General features: G+C 48.1%; 1 protein-coding gene across 4 annotated transcripts in view; it reads right to left on the bottom strand.

Annotated features, from left to right (window-relative positions):
• ARMH3 (armadillo like helical domain containing 3) overlaps positions 1-5,809 on the bottom strand; it is a 223,436-nt gene extending 217,627 nt beyond the window's left edge. For 2 of the 4 annotated variants that reach the window (XM_071069234.1, XM_071069233.1), the window contains exon 1: positions 5,447-5,799. The gene's annotated coding sequence lies outside the window, so the exon portion shown is untranslated. Of the gene's footprint in view, positions 1-5,446 lie in introns of all 4 variants that reach the window. The other 2 variants (XM_071069235.1, XM_071069232.1) reach the window with 2 other exon arrangements.
• Between the last annotated feature and the right edge of the window lie 8,917 nt (positions 5,810-14,726).

Here is a 14,726-nt window from a genome sequence, read left to right as displayed (position 1 = left end):
CGGGTTCACGCCATTCTCCTGCCTCAGCCTCCCGAGTAGCTGGGAGTACAGGCGCCCGCCACCTCGCCCGGCTAATTTTTTTTGTATTTTAGTAGAGACGGGGTTTAACCGTGTTAGCCAGGATGGTCTCGATCTCCTGACCTCGTGATCCGCCCGTCTCGGCCTTCCAAAGCGCTGGGATTACAGGCTTGAGCCACCGTGCCCGGCCGGGAGACTCTATCTCAAAAAAAAAAAGAAAAAAGAAAAAAAGAAAGAAAAGTCAGTCAACTCAGGACATCACCTGACAAGCATCATCCCTATTTTCTAGAAGCTAGGACAGAACCAGACTGATTAAGGAAGCACACGAACCACTACAAGGCAGGGTCCGTAGCTTGTGTGCTCTAGACAATGTTCCCCTCAGAATGGGTGTTCAGCCTATACCTGAAAGTGGAAGTAACTCAGAGACTTTCCCAAGACTAAGAGGCAAGTGGCAAAACCAAGACATTTCCAGGTATCAGCCACAGTCTGTACCTACTACAGGTCAACTAGCTTCACAGAAGACAATTCAATCTGGTCCCAGCAACATCTACTGAGTTTGCCTAATGTTACAAATGGACAATGAAGATGAGTTCTCATTCATTTAAATAAACATGACTTTAGGTTCCCTTTCAAGTTATCCTACACAAGAAGGAATGCATTCCTCCTTCCAAAGGGGGAACCAGTTCCAGATTGACAGGATTTCAGGAAATTCCGATTGGAAACCACATTTTCTGACACATCCCAGAATGAAAATTCATGGTAAGATCTTGTCAATGAGCAGGAGATTCCTATAAATTAATACTGTCTGTCTCCTGCTCCAGCCCTGAACTTCCTCACACAGCACACCGTGACTCATATCTTCTCATTTCTTCTCCTGTTCAATTATATAAGCCTAATGAACACAATCTCAATTAAAATGAAAATTATAAGATAAAGTCCCAAAATCATCTTCTCCCCAGCCCCCGCCCCCACCCAATCGAAAGGCAGTTTCCCTCCTTGCCCAAGCTGGAATGCAGTAGCACAATCATAGCTCACTGCAGCCTCAACCTCCTGGGCTCACACCACCCTCCCACCTCAGCCTCCTGAGTAGCTGGGACTACAGGCTCACACTACCACACCCAGCTAACTTTTGTATTTTTTGTAGAGACAGGGTTTTGCTATCTTGCCCAGGCTGGTCTTGAACTCTTGAGCTCAAGCAATCCACCAGTCTCAGCCTCCCAAAGTGCTGGGATTACAGGCGTGAGCCACCTCACCTGACCCCATAATCTTCTTAAAGGAAGCCCAAAAGGTACCTGCAATCTTACAAAGTAAACTGATTTCCTGCTACTTTAATAACACTTATTCAGATCTTATAAATAACACAAGCATAGTGTAAGACAGAAAGGGACCAAAAAATTACTAAGTTACAGTCCCTGCCTTGAGAAGCTCATTATTAAGTGGAGGAAGTGCATAACCTGCTACTTCCTATAGACAAAAAAAAAAAACATTATTTTTTCCCCAAGACTTTTTTCATATATGCCCTCACTCAGAGCTGGTGCCAATATATTAAGCTCACCAGGTCTCTCACTTACAGCGGCCTACTAAGGTCTCCATCTGCACATCCTACAAGCAACCTGAGCTCGGCATACCACACCATATCCCCTATGCCTCTTTCCATACCCTAACCTTTAAAAACTTGCTCTACTTTTTCTAATCCATATCTTGTCAATGAAATCCCCACACGTCCACTCTCTGAAATTAGAAATCCTAGCCCACTCTCTTCCTAAGAAGCTGAATCAATCTCAGAAGTACAGTATTTCTAAAATCCCCTCCTCTTCATTCCCACAGCTACACTTTCTTCAGACTCTCTGTCAACTGCAACAACTCTTAATCAGTCTCACTCCCTCATTTTTCATTACTTTAATCTGCATTTCTGTCACTCCCTAACTTAAAAAAACTCCTCAGAAGCTAAAAAAAAAAAAAAAAAGGAGAAAAACAATTCCAATGACTCCCCATTTTCTTTTCAGTCTCACCTCCTAGCAATTTCCCCACCACACATCTTGTTTTGGACAAATTTCTGAGATTTAAAATAATTTTTTTCCTCTCACACCCTAATCAAGCCTTTGCAGGTACTGTTCTCTCCAAATGAAATGCTTTTTTCTTTTTTTTTTTTTTTTTTTTTGAGACAGAGTCTGGCTCTGTGGCCCAGGCTGGAGTGCAGTGGCTGGATCTCAGCTCACTGCAAGCTCTGCCTCCCGGGTTTACACCATTCTCCTGCCTCAGCCTCCGGAGTAGCTGGGACTACAGGCGCTCGCTGCCTTGCTCGGCTAGTTTTTTGTTATTTTTTTAGTAGAGACGGGGTTTTGTTTTGTTTTGTTTTGTTTTGTTTTTTGAGACGGAGTCTCACGCTGTTGCCCAGGCTGGAGTGCAGTGGCGCGATCTCGGCTCACTGCAAGCTCCGCCTCCTCGGTTCACGCCATTCTCCTGCCTCAGCCTCCTGAGTAGCTAGGACTACAGGCGCCCGCCACCGCGCCCGGCTAATTTTTTGTATTTTTAGTAGAGACGGGGTTTCACTGTGGTCTCGATCTCCTGACCTTGTGATCCGCCCGCCTCGGCCTCCCAAAGTGCTGGGATTACAGGCTTGAGCCACCGCGCCCAGTCTTTATTTTTCATTTTTAGAGACGGGGTCTCGCCATGTTGAGCCGGCTCGTCTCAAACTCCTGGGCTCAGGCAATCTACCTGCCTAGGCCTCCCAAAGTGCTAGGATTACAGGTGTAAGCCACCAGACCCAGTCAAAATGCCTTTTCTTACTTGTGCAACCTCCTACTCATCCTTCAACACCCAACTCAAGTACTTCCTCCTGCAAAGATTTCCCTGCCTCTCCCAAGCAACAGCAGTATTCCCTTCACACTGTATAAATGCTTTTTTTTTTTTTTTGAAGCGGAGTCTCACTATCGCCCAGGTTAGAGTGCAGTGGTACAAGCTCAGCTCACTGCAAGCCCTGCCTCCTGGGTTCACACCATTCTCCTGCCTCAGCCTCCCGAGTAGCTGGGGCTACAGGCGCCCACCACCACACCCAGCTAATTTTTTGTATTTTTAGTAGAGACAGGGTTTCACTGTGTTAGCCAGGATGGTCTCGATCTCCTGACCTCGTGATCCACCCGCCTCAGCCTCCCAAAGTGCTGGGATTACAGGCATGAGCCACCATGCCCAGCCTAATGCCTTTATGTGGCTATGTAACACAAAGTAATAAAAAATTTCATATCGATATGTTTCTCTGATGTCCTTGAGGAAAGATACTCATAATTTCTAACCTAAATCCAGTTACATAGTAAGTGCTCAATAAATGTGTTGAATAAACAGTTCACCCTCCTATATCCTGGATCAATTTCTGGCCATTTTCAGCAAATGTTACAGATTCCTAAACTGTGCTCAATGTGACATTCCAAATTTCATAATGACTACTTTGGAGTTTCCACATTGTTTTAATTATACAAATGTTGAACAAGTCCGCCGGGCACGGTGACTCACGCCTGTAATCCCAGCACTTTGGGAGGCCGAGACGAGCGGATCACGAGGTCAGGAGTTGGAGACCAGTCTGGCCAATATGGTGAAACCCCGTCTCTACTAAAAATACAAAAATTAGCCGGGCGCGGTGGCGCGTGCCTGTAGTCCCAGCTACTCAGGAGGCTAAGGCAGAAGAATCGCTTAAATCCGAGAGGGGGACGTTGCAGTGAGCCGAGATCACGCCACTGCATTCCAGCCTGGGCGACAGAGCAAGACTCCGTCTCAAAAAAAAAAAAAAAAAAAGTTGAACAATAAATTATAAAACCTGAAAGTCAATGAAAACACTGTAAAAAAAAAAAAAAAAAAAAAAGAAAAGAAAAAAGAAAACACCGTAAAGGCTTCTCTAGTCACTGAAATGGGTATTCCCCCTTTACAGTCGTAACAAGAGGGATCTCTCTTTCCCTGGACTGTGATCTGATATCCTGAAAGCCTTCACATAGAAGCTATTGTGCACACAAATCCAACTGAAGGCACACCCAAAATAATTCCAATCCTGCTAAATTTCGGGCAGGGACACAAATCATATTTACCCTAGTGTACAAAGTAACTAAAGGATAGCAAAGAAAAAGCTCTCACTAAGCTCACTTTTTCTGGCCGGGCGCGGTGGTAATCCGAACACTTTGGGAGGCCAAAGCAGGTGAACCACCTGAGGTCAGAAGTTTGAGACCAGCCTGGCCAACACAGCGAAACCCCATCTCTACTAAAAATACAAAACTTAGCCGGGCGTGGTGGCTCACGTCTGTAATCCCAGCTACCCGGGACGCTGACGGAGAAAGAATCTCTTGAACCTGGAAGGCGAAGGATGCAGTGAGCCGGGATCACGCCACTGCACTCCAGCCTGGGCAACAAGAGTGAAACTCCGTCTCAAAAAAACGAACAATAAAATGGCCTGTAATCACAGCACTTTGGGAGGCTGAGCGGCCGGATCACCTGAGGTCTGGAGTTCAAGACCAGCCTGATCAACATGGAGAAACCCCATCTCTACCAAAAATACAAAATTAGCAGGGCGTGGTGGCGCAAGGCTGGGGCAGGAGAATCGCTTGAACCCCGGAGGCGGAGGTTGTGGTGTGCGGAGATCGTACCATTGCATTCCAGCCTGGGTGACAACAGCGAAAACTCCGTCTCGAAAAAAAAAAAAAAAAAAACTTTCTGGAGAGGAAGAACTGTGGATGATCCAGTAACACACATTTGGGTCTGGCCCAAGTTTCTGCTTCCCCATTCGCCAGGGGCAGCACGCCCCAGCTTCTCCTTCTCCAGGGGACCAGGTTTCTCTCTACTTGTTCCTTCCCTATACCCTCCTGGGAACAGGTTCCTTTCCTGGGCCCTCGCCGAGTAACCCGAAGAAAACACAGTAGCTTCACTGATTCCGTGTGAAGGGTGGGTTAAAGCCTGTCAGAGCCTGGAGAGGGACAGTACTGGAGCCCTTCCAGGACACCTGAAGACTTCGGACAAACCGGCTTTCCTCTAGCCCTGAGATTCTCAGAGGTGCCTTGCCCCACGCCCGCACCCCAGGACCAAGAACAACCGGAGAGGAGTCTCTCGAGGCAGCTGGCGGGGTCAAAGGTCAGCGCCTGGGAAGCCAGAAGGCCTCGCAGGGATAGGGGAGAGGGAGTGACGTGACTGGGACCAGTGGTCCAAGGAACCGGCTGCTGGAGGAGCGAAGCCGTTTCTCTCTAGGCTCGGCAGCCCCCAGGCCAAGCCCTCACCGGCACACGCCGCCTCAGCAGCCGTCCTCCCTCCCTCTCCCCTCGCGTCTCCGTCTTCCCCTCGGCCAGCGCAAGCCCCGCCCCCAGAACCGCCTAGGGGCCAAGGCCTAGTATGGCAGGACCCACAGGGTTGGTGAGGTTCGAGGCCCGAGCCGGGCCGGGCCGCCGCCGCTTACCGAGCCCGCGGCTCCTCCTCTACCACCCACGCCGTTCCCGGGCCCACTCGCTCCCGACGCTACCGACGCCGCCGCTGCTCCGGGCTCACGGGCGCGCTCCCGAACTCCCCGACCCTTCCCGTGTCCCCGCGCCCCGCCGGGTCCTAAAGCCTGGCGCGCAATGGGTTAGTTCACGCCCGCTTCCTGAGACCGGCTCAGACCACGACTCCCAGCAAGCATCGCAAAGACTACAACTCCCGAAAGGCATCGCGAGAAATAAATTCGCAATGGAAATGTCTATTGAGGGCCTACTGGATCGCAATAGCAGTTTTCCGAAACATGGCCGACTCTTTGACCTCAGCAATTTTACTTCTAGGAACACATGTATCTAGAAATACTGGCGAAGTTTGGAAAGATATATTTTCCAAATGTGTATTACAACTTTGTACATGAAAAATTGAAAACAAACTCATTCTTTCAACAAATATGTGTGTGCCTGATATGTGCAAAGCAGCGTGCGAAGCTCTATTAACTTGGCCAAAACCTGTTTTCTTTTCTTTTCCTTTTTTTTTTTTTTTTTTGAGACAGGATCTTGCTCTTGCCCAGGCTGGAGTGCTGCAGTGGCACAATTATAGCTCACTGCAGCCTCCACCTCCTAGGCTCAAGCAGTCCTCCTGCCTCTGCCTCTCAAGTAGCTGGGATTACAGGCACGTGCCACCATTCCCTGCCTCTGAGTCTCTGTTTTCTTTTTTTTTTTTCTTTGAGATGGAGTCTCACTCTGTTGCCCAGGATGCGATCTCGGCTCACTACAAACTCCGCCTCCCGGGTTCAAGAGAGTCTCCTGCCTCAGCCTCCTGAGTAGCTGGGATTACAGGAGTGTACCACCAAGCCAGGCTAATTTTTGTATTTTTTAGTAGAGACGGGGTTTCACCGTGTTGCCAGGCTGGTCTCGAACTCCTGACCTCAGGTGATCCACCCGCCTCTGCTTCCCAAAGTGCTGGGATTACAGGCATGAACCACCGCGCCCAGCCTGACTCTCTGTTTTTTAATACACAAATGGAAGGTTTAAAAAGATGTGCTGTGAGATAACAGCAAGAATACTATTAAAAAGAAAAAAAAAGTAAAAAAAATTAAAATAAGTCGGGCGCAGTGGCTCACACCTGTAATCCCAGCACTTTGGGAGGCTGAGGCGGGTGGATCACCTGAGGTCAGGAGTTCGAGACCAGCCTGGCCAACATGGTGAAACCCCGTCTCTACTAAAAATACAAAAAATGGCCAGGCGTTGTGGCAGGCCCCTGTAATCCCAGCTACTCGGGAGGCTGAGGCAGGAGAATCACTTGAACTTGGGAGGCGGAGGTTGCAGTAAGTCAAGATTGCGCCATCGCACTCCAGCCTGGGGGACAAGAGCGAGATTTCGTCTAAAAAAAAAAAAAAAAAAAACTTAAAATTAGAAGATGTGCTAGACACTCACTATGTGTATGTGTGTATATGTGTGTGTTTCAATTCTTATAATGACTTTATGAATAGGTACTTCAAGGTTCTAAGTAATTAAATACTAGCTTGCCTGATGTTCTAGAGTTTGTAAGAAGTGGAGAAGAGACCAGGCGCGGTGGCTCACGCCTGTAATCCCAGCACTTTGGGAGGCCGTGGGTGGATCACTTGAGGTCAAGAGTTCGAGACCAGCCTGGCCAACATGGTGAAACACCCTCTCTACTAAAAATATAAAAATTAGCTGAGCGTGGTGGCAGGCACCTGTAATCCCAGCTACCCGGGAGGCTGAGGCAGGAGAATCTCTTGAACCCAGGAGGTGGAGGTTGCAATGAGCTGAGACGTGCCATTGCACTCCAACCTAGGCAACAGAGTGAGACTCCGTCTCAAAAAAAAAAAAAAAAAGAAGTGAAGAAGAGTTCCGTGGGCGGCAAGCCACCCAGGTGCTGCAGCAAGAGACCAAAGGCACAAGCTATTCCAGTATAATAAAGAAAATAATTAAAATAAGAATAGTTATATTAGAAATAGAACATAGATGTGATTATATATGTGTTTGTTGTTGTTGTTTTTGAGACAGAGTCTCGCTCTGTCACCCAGGCTGGAGTGCAGCGGTGCGATCTTGGCTCACTGCAAGCTCCGCCTCCCGGACTCATACCATTCTCCTGCCTCAGACTCCCGAGTAACTGGGACTACAGGAGCCCGCCACCACGCCCGGCTAATTTTTTGTATTTTTAGTAGAGACGGGGTTTCACCGTGTTAGCCAGGATGGTCTTGATCTCCTGACCTCGTGATCTGCCCGCCTCAGCCTTCCAAAGTGCTGGGATTACAGGTGTGAGCCACAGTGCCTGTAATTTAATTATTATTCATTAATATATGAACATTATTAATCATTAGTTTGTAGCATTACTCTTGTATTAATAAGTTCTGTTTTACAATTATAACTTACGAAAACCAGGCCATACAGAGTTAGGAGCTGAAGGGACTCAGTGAGAAGTGACCAGAAGGCAAGAGTGTCACGCCCAGCCAGGGCCACTAGAGGGCTCCTTGGACTAGCAGTAGCGCCAGCGCCTGGGAAGGCACCTGTTACTTAGCAGACCAGGAAAGGAAGTCCCCCTTTCCCCCGGGGAGTTAGAGAACACTCTGCTCCACCACCTCTCAGTGGGAAGCCTGACATCAGCCGGGCCTACCCGCAGCCATCTGGAGGCTTAAACCTCTCCCTGTGATGCTGTGTTTCAGCGGTCACGCTCCTGCTTCACTTTCATGTTCCGCTGTGTACACCTGGCTCTGCCTTCTAGATAGCAGTAGCAGAACCAGTGAAAGTATTAAAGTCGTTGATCTTTTCGAGAAATGCATAGAAGAAATGATGATGTAAGCTGTCCCCTCTCTCTCTCCGCCTCGGCTACCAAATAGGGAAGGGCCCCCATCTGGTGGACACATGACTTGCGTGACCTTACCTATCGTTGGAGATGACTCACACTCCTTACCCGACCACTTGCCTTGTATACAATAAATAGCAGCGCAGCCAGGCACTACCATACTCCGCGTCTTGGTGGTAGTGGTCCCCCAGGCCCAGCTGTCTTTTCTTCTCTTTGTCTTGTGTCTTTATTTCTACGATCTCTTATTTCTGCACATGAAGAGAAAACCACAGGCCCTGTAGGGCTGGACTCTACAGAGTTCAAACCCAGATCTCTCAAGAAAGTCCTCTCAATCCAGAAGTTCAGGTTTTACCTTGGTAGAGTTTTATTTTTCTTGTCTACTTACATAATAGTTTAAGACATGATTGGAGGTGAAAAAAATTACAGTTCTACTCTAATAGAATATAAAAGAGGCCGGGCACGGTGGCTCAAGCCTGTAATCCCAGCACTTTGGGAGGCCGAGACGGGTGGATCACGAGGTCAGGAGATCGAGACCATCCTGGCTAACACGGTGAAACCCCGTCTCTACTAAAAAATACAAAAAACTAGCCGGGCGAGGTGGCGGGCACCTGTAGTCCCAGCTACTCGGGAGGCTGAGGCAGGAGAATGGCGTGAACCCGGGAGGCAGAACTTGAAGTGAGCTGAGATCCGGCCACTGCACTCCAGCCCCGGCGACAGAGCCAGACTCCGTCTCAAAAAAAAAAAAAAAAAAAAAAAAAAAAGAATATAAAAGAGTGGGCACAGGCAAGAGAAAGGTATCATTAAGTGAACCCCAGCAGTTCTTGAATACCAGTTCGAAGCCTGTGTTCAGCTGAAAGAACCCTATTCCATACCCGATTTTTTTTTTTTTTTTTTTTTTTTTTTTTTTTTTTTGAGACAGAGTCTCAGTCTATTGCCCAAGCTGAAGTGCAATGGCGCCATCTTGGCTCACTGCAACCTCCGCCTCCTGGGTTCAAGCGATTCTCCTGCCTCAGCCTCCCAAGTAGCTGGTATTATAGGCATGCGCCACCACACCCAGTTAATTATTGTATTTTTAGTAGAGACGGAGTTACTCCATGTTGGTCAGGCTGGTCCCGAACTCCTGACCTCAGCTAATCTACCCATCTTGGCCTCCCAAAGTGCTGGGATTACAGACATGAGCCACCACGCCCGGGTGTGCCTGATTTTTTTTTTTTTTCTTTTTCTTGAGAGGGAGTCTGGCTCTGTCGCCCAGGCTAGAGTGCAGTGTCCCAATCTCAGCTCACTGCAACCTCTGCCTCCTGGGTTCAAGCCATTCTCCTGCCTCAGCCTCCCGAGTAGCTGGGACTACAGGCGCCCACCACCACGCCCAGATAATTTTTTGTGTTTTTAGTAGAGACGGGGTTTCACTGTGTTAGCCAGGATGGTCTCAATCTCCTGACCTCAAGTGATCTGCCCGCCTCGGCCTCCCAAAGTGCTGGGATTACAGGCATGAGCCACCGCGCCCAGCCACCTGATTTCTTTTTAACAAAATTATTTTTCTAGCATGCTGCCATGGCTCATGCCTGTAATCTCAGCACTTTGGGAGGTCAAGGCAGGAGGACCGCTTGAGCTCAGAAGTTTGAGACCAGCTTGGGAAATATAATGAGATCTCATCTCTACTAAAAATTTAAAAAATTAGCTGAGTGCACCTGTAGTCCCAGCTACTTGGGAGGCTGAGGTTGGAGCATCGCTTGAGCCTGGGAGGTAGAGGCTACAGTGAACCACTGCACTCCAGCCTGGGCAACTGAGTGAGACCCTGTCTCAAATAAAATAAAATAAACAACATTTTTCCCCTTGGCACCTACTGAATATCCAATCCTGGGAGCAGTAAAAAGAAAAATAACGATCCTGAGAGTATATTGTAACAAAGTACAGGTACAGAGATAGAGATATATACAATTAAATGTTTTAAATCTCAATGAATACAGGCTGGAGTACAAAGGTTCAAGTTGTAAACGCCTTGAAAATTCAGAGAAGGGAAAATGTCATGTCAATCTCCAGAGGCTTTCTGAGAAAGGTGAAGATTGAGTCAAGGGTTAGAGGAGAGGAGAAAAAGAAAGAAGGTATGAGAATGGAGCAACACAATACATTGCCCATATCTATGCCAGGGAAGTCAATTTCATACAGATGCAGACTAGAATAAACATAGAAGGCCATATACTGAGTAGGTAAGAGCACTACCTCTGGAAAACTATGAAAAGGGATCCCAGATCTGCTACCCACTAACTCTATGACTGAGCAATTACTTGAGCTCTCTGAGACTTAGTTTCCTTATCTGGAAAATGGGGATAATAAAAACTCTATGTCATATTGTTTAGGTTATTCAGCATCACTAGGTGCAGCTTTCAAGGGCTTTAGTTCTTTTTTTTTTTTTTGAGACGGAGTCTTGCTCTGTTGGCCAGGCTGGAGTGCAGTGGCACAATTTCAGCTCACTGCAAGCTCCGCCCCCCAGGTTCACGCCATTCTCCTGCCTCAGCCTCCTGAGTAGCTGGGACTACAGGCACCCACCACCACGCCTGGCTAATTTTTTTGTACTTTTAGTAGAGACGGAGTTTCACTGTGTTAGCCAGGATGGTCTCGATCTCCTGACCTCATGATCCACCCACCTCAGCCTCCCAAAGTGCTGGGATTACAGACGTGAGCCACCGCACCCAGCACTTTAGTTCTTGATCAAGAGATGTGGGCCAGGTGCAGTGGCTCATACCTGTAATCCTAGCACTGTGGGAGGCTGGGGCGGGTGGATCACCAGGTCAGGAGATTGAGCCCATCCTGGCTATCATGGTGAAAAACCGTCTCTACTAAAAATACAAAAAATTAGCCAGATGTGGTGGCATGCAACTGTAGTCCCAGATACTCAGGAGGCTGAGGCAGGAGAATGGCTTGAACCCGGGAGGCAGAGGTTGCAGTGAGCCCAAATCGCGCCACTGCACTCCAGCCTGGGTGACAATGAGACTCCCTGTCAAAAAAAAAAAAGAGGGAGAGAGAGAGAGAGAGAGAGAGAGATGCTAACAGACTGGGCACAGTGGCTCATGCCTGTAATCCTAGCACTTCAGGAGGCCAAGACTGGTGGATTACTTGAGGTCAGGAGTTTGAGACCAGCCTGGCCAACATGGGGAAATCCTCTCTCTACTAAAAAAGTATACATATACAGGCCGGGCGCGGTGGCTCACGCCTGTAATCCCAGCACTTTGGGAGGCCGAGGCGGGCGGATCACAAGGTCAGGAGATCGAGACCACGGTGAAACCCCGTCTCTACTAAAAATACAAAAAATTAGCCGGGCGCGGTTGTGGGCGCCTGTAGTCCCAGCTACTCGGGAGGCTGAGGCAGGAGAATGGCGTGAACCCGGGAGGCGGAGCTTGCAGTGAGCCGAGATCGCGCCACTGCACTCCAGCCTGGGCGACAGAGCGAGACTCCGTCTCAAAAAAAAAAAAAAAGTATACATATACAAAAATTAGTCGGGCATGGTGTCAGGTGCCTGTACTCGGGAGGCTGAGGCAGGAGAATCGCTTGAACCCAGGAGGTGGAGGTTGCAGTGAGTAGAGATAGTGGCACTGCACTCTAGCCTGGGCAACAAAGCAAGAGTCCACCTCAAAAAACAAAAGAGAGAAAGAGAGAGAGAGATGTAAAGTTAGTAAGAAGTGGAGAAGCATTTGAACCCAGATCTATTAGGAAACACCTCTTAACACAGAAGTTCAGGTTCTTCCTTGGTAGAGTTTTATTTTTCTTGTCTACTTACACAATAGTATAAGACATGATTGGCCAGGCGCAGTGGCTCACACCTGTAATCCCAGCACTTTGGGAGGCCAAGGCGGGTGGATCACCTGAGGTCAGGAGTTCGAGACCAGCCTGGCCAAGATGGTGAAACCCCATCTCTACTAAAAGTACAAAAATTAGCCAGGCATGGTGGTGGGTGCCTGAAATCCCAGTTACTTGGGAGGCTGAGGCAGGAGAATCCCTTGAACCCGGAGGCGGAGGTTGCAGTGAGCTGACCTCACGCCATTGCACTCTAGCCTGGGTGACAGAGCAAAACTCCATCTCAAAAAAAAAAAAAAAAAAAAGAAAGAAAGAAAAGAAAAAGAAAGAAAGACATGATGAGCAGTGTTTTTTGTTTGTTTGTTTGTTTTATTGAGACGCAGTTTCGCTCTTGTCCAGGCTGGAGTGCAATGGCGCGATTTCAGCTCACCACAACCTCCGGCTCCTGGGTTCAAGTGATTATCCTGCCTCAGTCTCCTGAGTAGCTAGGATTACAGGCATGCACCACCACGCCGGGCTAATTTTGTATTTTTAGTAGAGACAGGGTTTCTCCGTATTGGTCAGGCTAGTATCGAACTCCCGAACTCAGGTGATCCGCCTGCCTCAGCCTCCCAAAATGCTGGGACTACAGGCACGAGCCACCGCACCCGGCCAATTTGCAGTTTTTTTTTAAAAAATCAAAGTTGTACCCTAAAAGAATATAAAAAAGTGGGCAGGGGCAAAAGAAAGGTATAATGAAGTGAACCCCCGTAGAAGGTATAATCAGAATTTATTAATAACAGGTGCTATCTTCCAGCGCAGTGATCAGCTTGTATAGCACCAGAGATCATGGTATCTTGAACAAATTGTTCCTGCTAAAAAACAATTGTGGCCAGGCACAGTGGCTCACGCCTGTAATCCCAGCACTTTGGGAGGCCGAGGCGGGCGGATCACCAGAGGCCAGGAGTTTGAGACCAGCCTGGCCAACGTGGCAAAACCCCGTCTCTACAAAAAATACAAAAATTAGCTGGGCGTGGTGGTGTGCACCTGTGATACCAGCTACTCAGGAGGCTGAGGTGGAAGAATTGCTTGATCTCAGGAGGCAGAGGTTTCAGTGAGCCAAGATTGTGACACTGCACTCCAGCCTGGGGAGACAGCAAGACTCTATCTCAAAAAACAAAACAAAACAAAACAAAAAAACAGTTGTGCTTCCTACTTTAGTCTTCAGTGAGTGTCTTGGTTCACGACCATTTGCCACACCTGTTCTTCCTTTCTCCTGAAGATTCTGTGAGTCTGCTATGTTCTTCTAAATAACTTCATTTTTGCTTAAGACAGCCATGGTCTCTTTCTGTAAGGTTTTTTGTTGTTGTTGTTATTGTTGTTTTTTTTTTTAAGAGACAGGATGCTTGCCATGTTGCCCAGGCTGTAGTGCAGTGGCTATTCACAGGCACAGTCATTGCACACTGCAGACTCCAAGTCCTGGCCTCAAGCAATCCTCTCACCTCAGCCTCCTGTGTAGCTGGAACTGCATGCTTGAGCCACCATGCCTGGCCTACTTCTGTAATTTTTTTTTTTTTTTTGAGACGGAGTCTTGCTCTGTTGCCCAGGCTGGACTGCAGTGGCCGGATCTCAGCTCACTGCAAGCTCCGCCTCCCGGGTTTACACCATTCTCCTGCCTCAGCCTCCCGAGCAGCTGGGACTACAGGCGCCCGCCACCTCGCCCGGCTAGATTTTTGTATTTTTTAGTAGAGACGGGGTTTCACCGTGTTAGCCAGGATGGTCTCGATCTCCTGACCTCGTGATCCGCCCGTCTCGGCCTCCCAAAGTGCTGGGATTACAGGCTTGAGCCACCGCGCCCGGCCTACTTCTGTAATTTTTAAGGAAAAGTTTTCTAAGTGATATCATACACACAAACGTGTGCCCATGAAAATGTAATGATTCCTTCACCAAACATCTGTTGGAGACTTTCTTTGTGTCAAGTTCTACTCTAAATATGAGGATATGATACAAAAACAAAAGAAATCTATGTCAACTAAGAGCAATTGAAGCAGGAACAGTTTGGGGCAGGAAGATGATGTTTAGGACATGTTGAGATTGAAATGTCTGTGAGATGAGCCATTCAGGCAGAAATAAATATTTAGTAGACATTTGGATACTCTTTTTTTTGGAGCTTAGCAGAGACGTCTGGGCTGTAGGCAAAAGAAAAAAGAAAGGGGCTCAAGATGGAATCAGGATATAGGAGGAAGAGCACATTTAAAGGGTGATGGAGAGGCCAGGTGCAGTGGCTCACGCTTGTAATTCTAATATTTGGGGAGGCTAAGGCAGGCAGATCACTTGAGGCCTGGAGTTCGCAACCAGCCTGGTCAACCAACATAGCAAAACCCGATCTCTACTAAAAATACAAAAAGTAGCTGGGCGTGGTGGTGCACTTCTGAAATCCCAGCTACCAGGGAGGGAGACTTAGGCAGGAGAATCACTTGAACCTGGGAGATGGAGGCTGCAGTGAGCCAAGATTGTGCCACCGCACTTCAGCCTGGGCAATGGAGCAAGACTCTGTTTCAATAAATAAATAGGCCAGGCACAGTGGCTCATGCCTGTAATCCCAGCACTTTGGGAGGCCGAGGAGTGTGAATCACAAGGTCAAGATATCAAGACCATCCTATCCA

This window comes from Macaca nemestrina, chromosome 9 (assembly GCF_043159975.1).
Source record: "Macaca nemestrina isolate mMacNem1 chromosome 9, mMacNem.hap1, whole genome shotgun sequence".
In the NCBI taxonomy this organism is placed as follows: Eukaryota; Metazoa; Chordata; class Mammalia; order Primates; family Cercopithecidae; genus Macaca; species Macaca nemestrina.
Note: the sequence above shows the minus strand (reverse complement) of the source record. Positions and strands in the feature narration are given on the sequence as shown.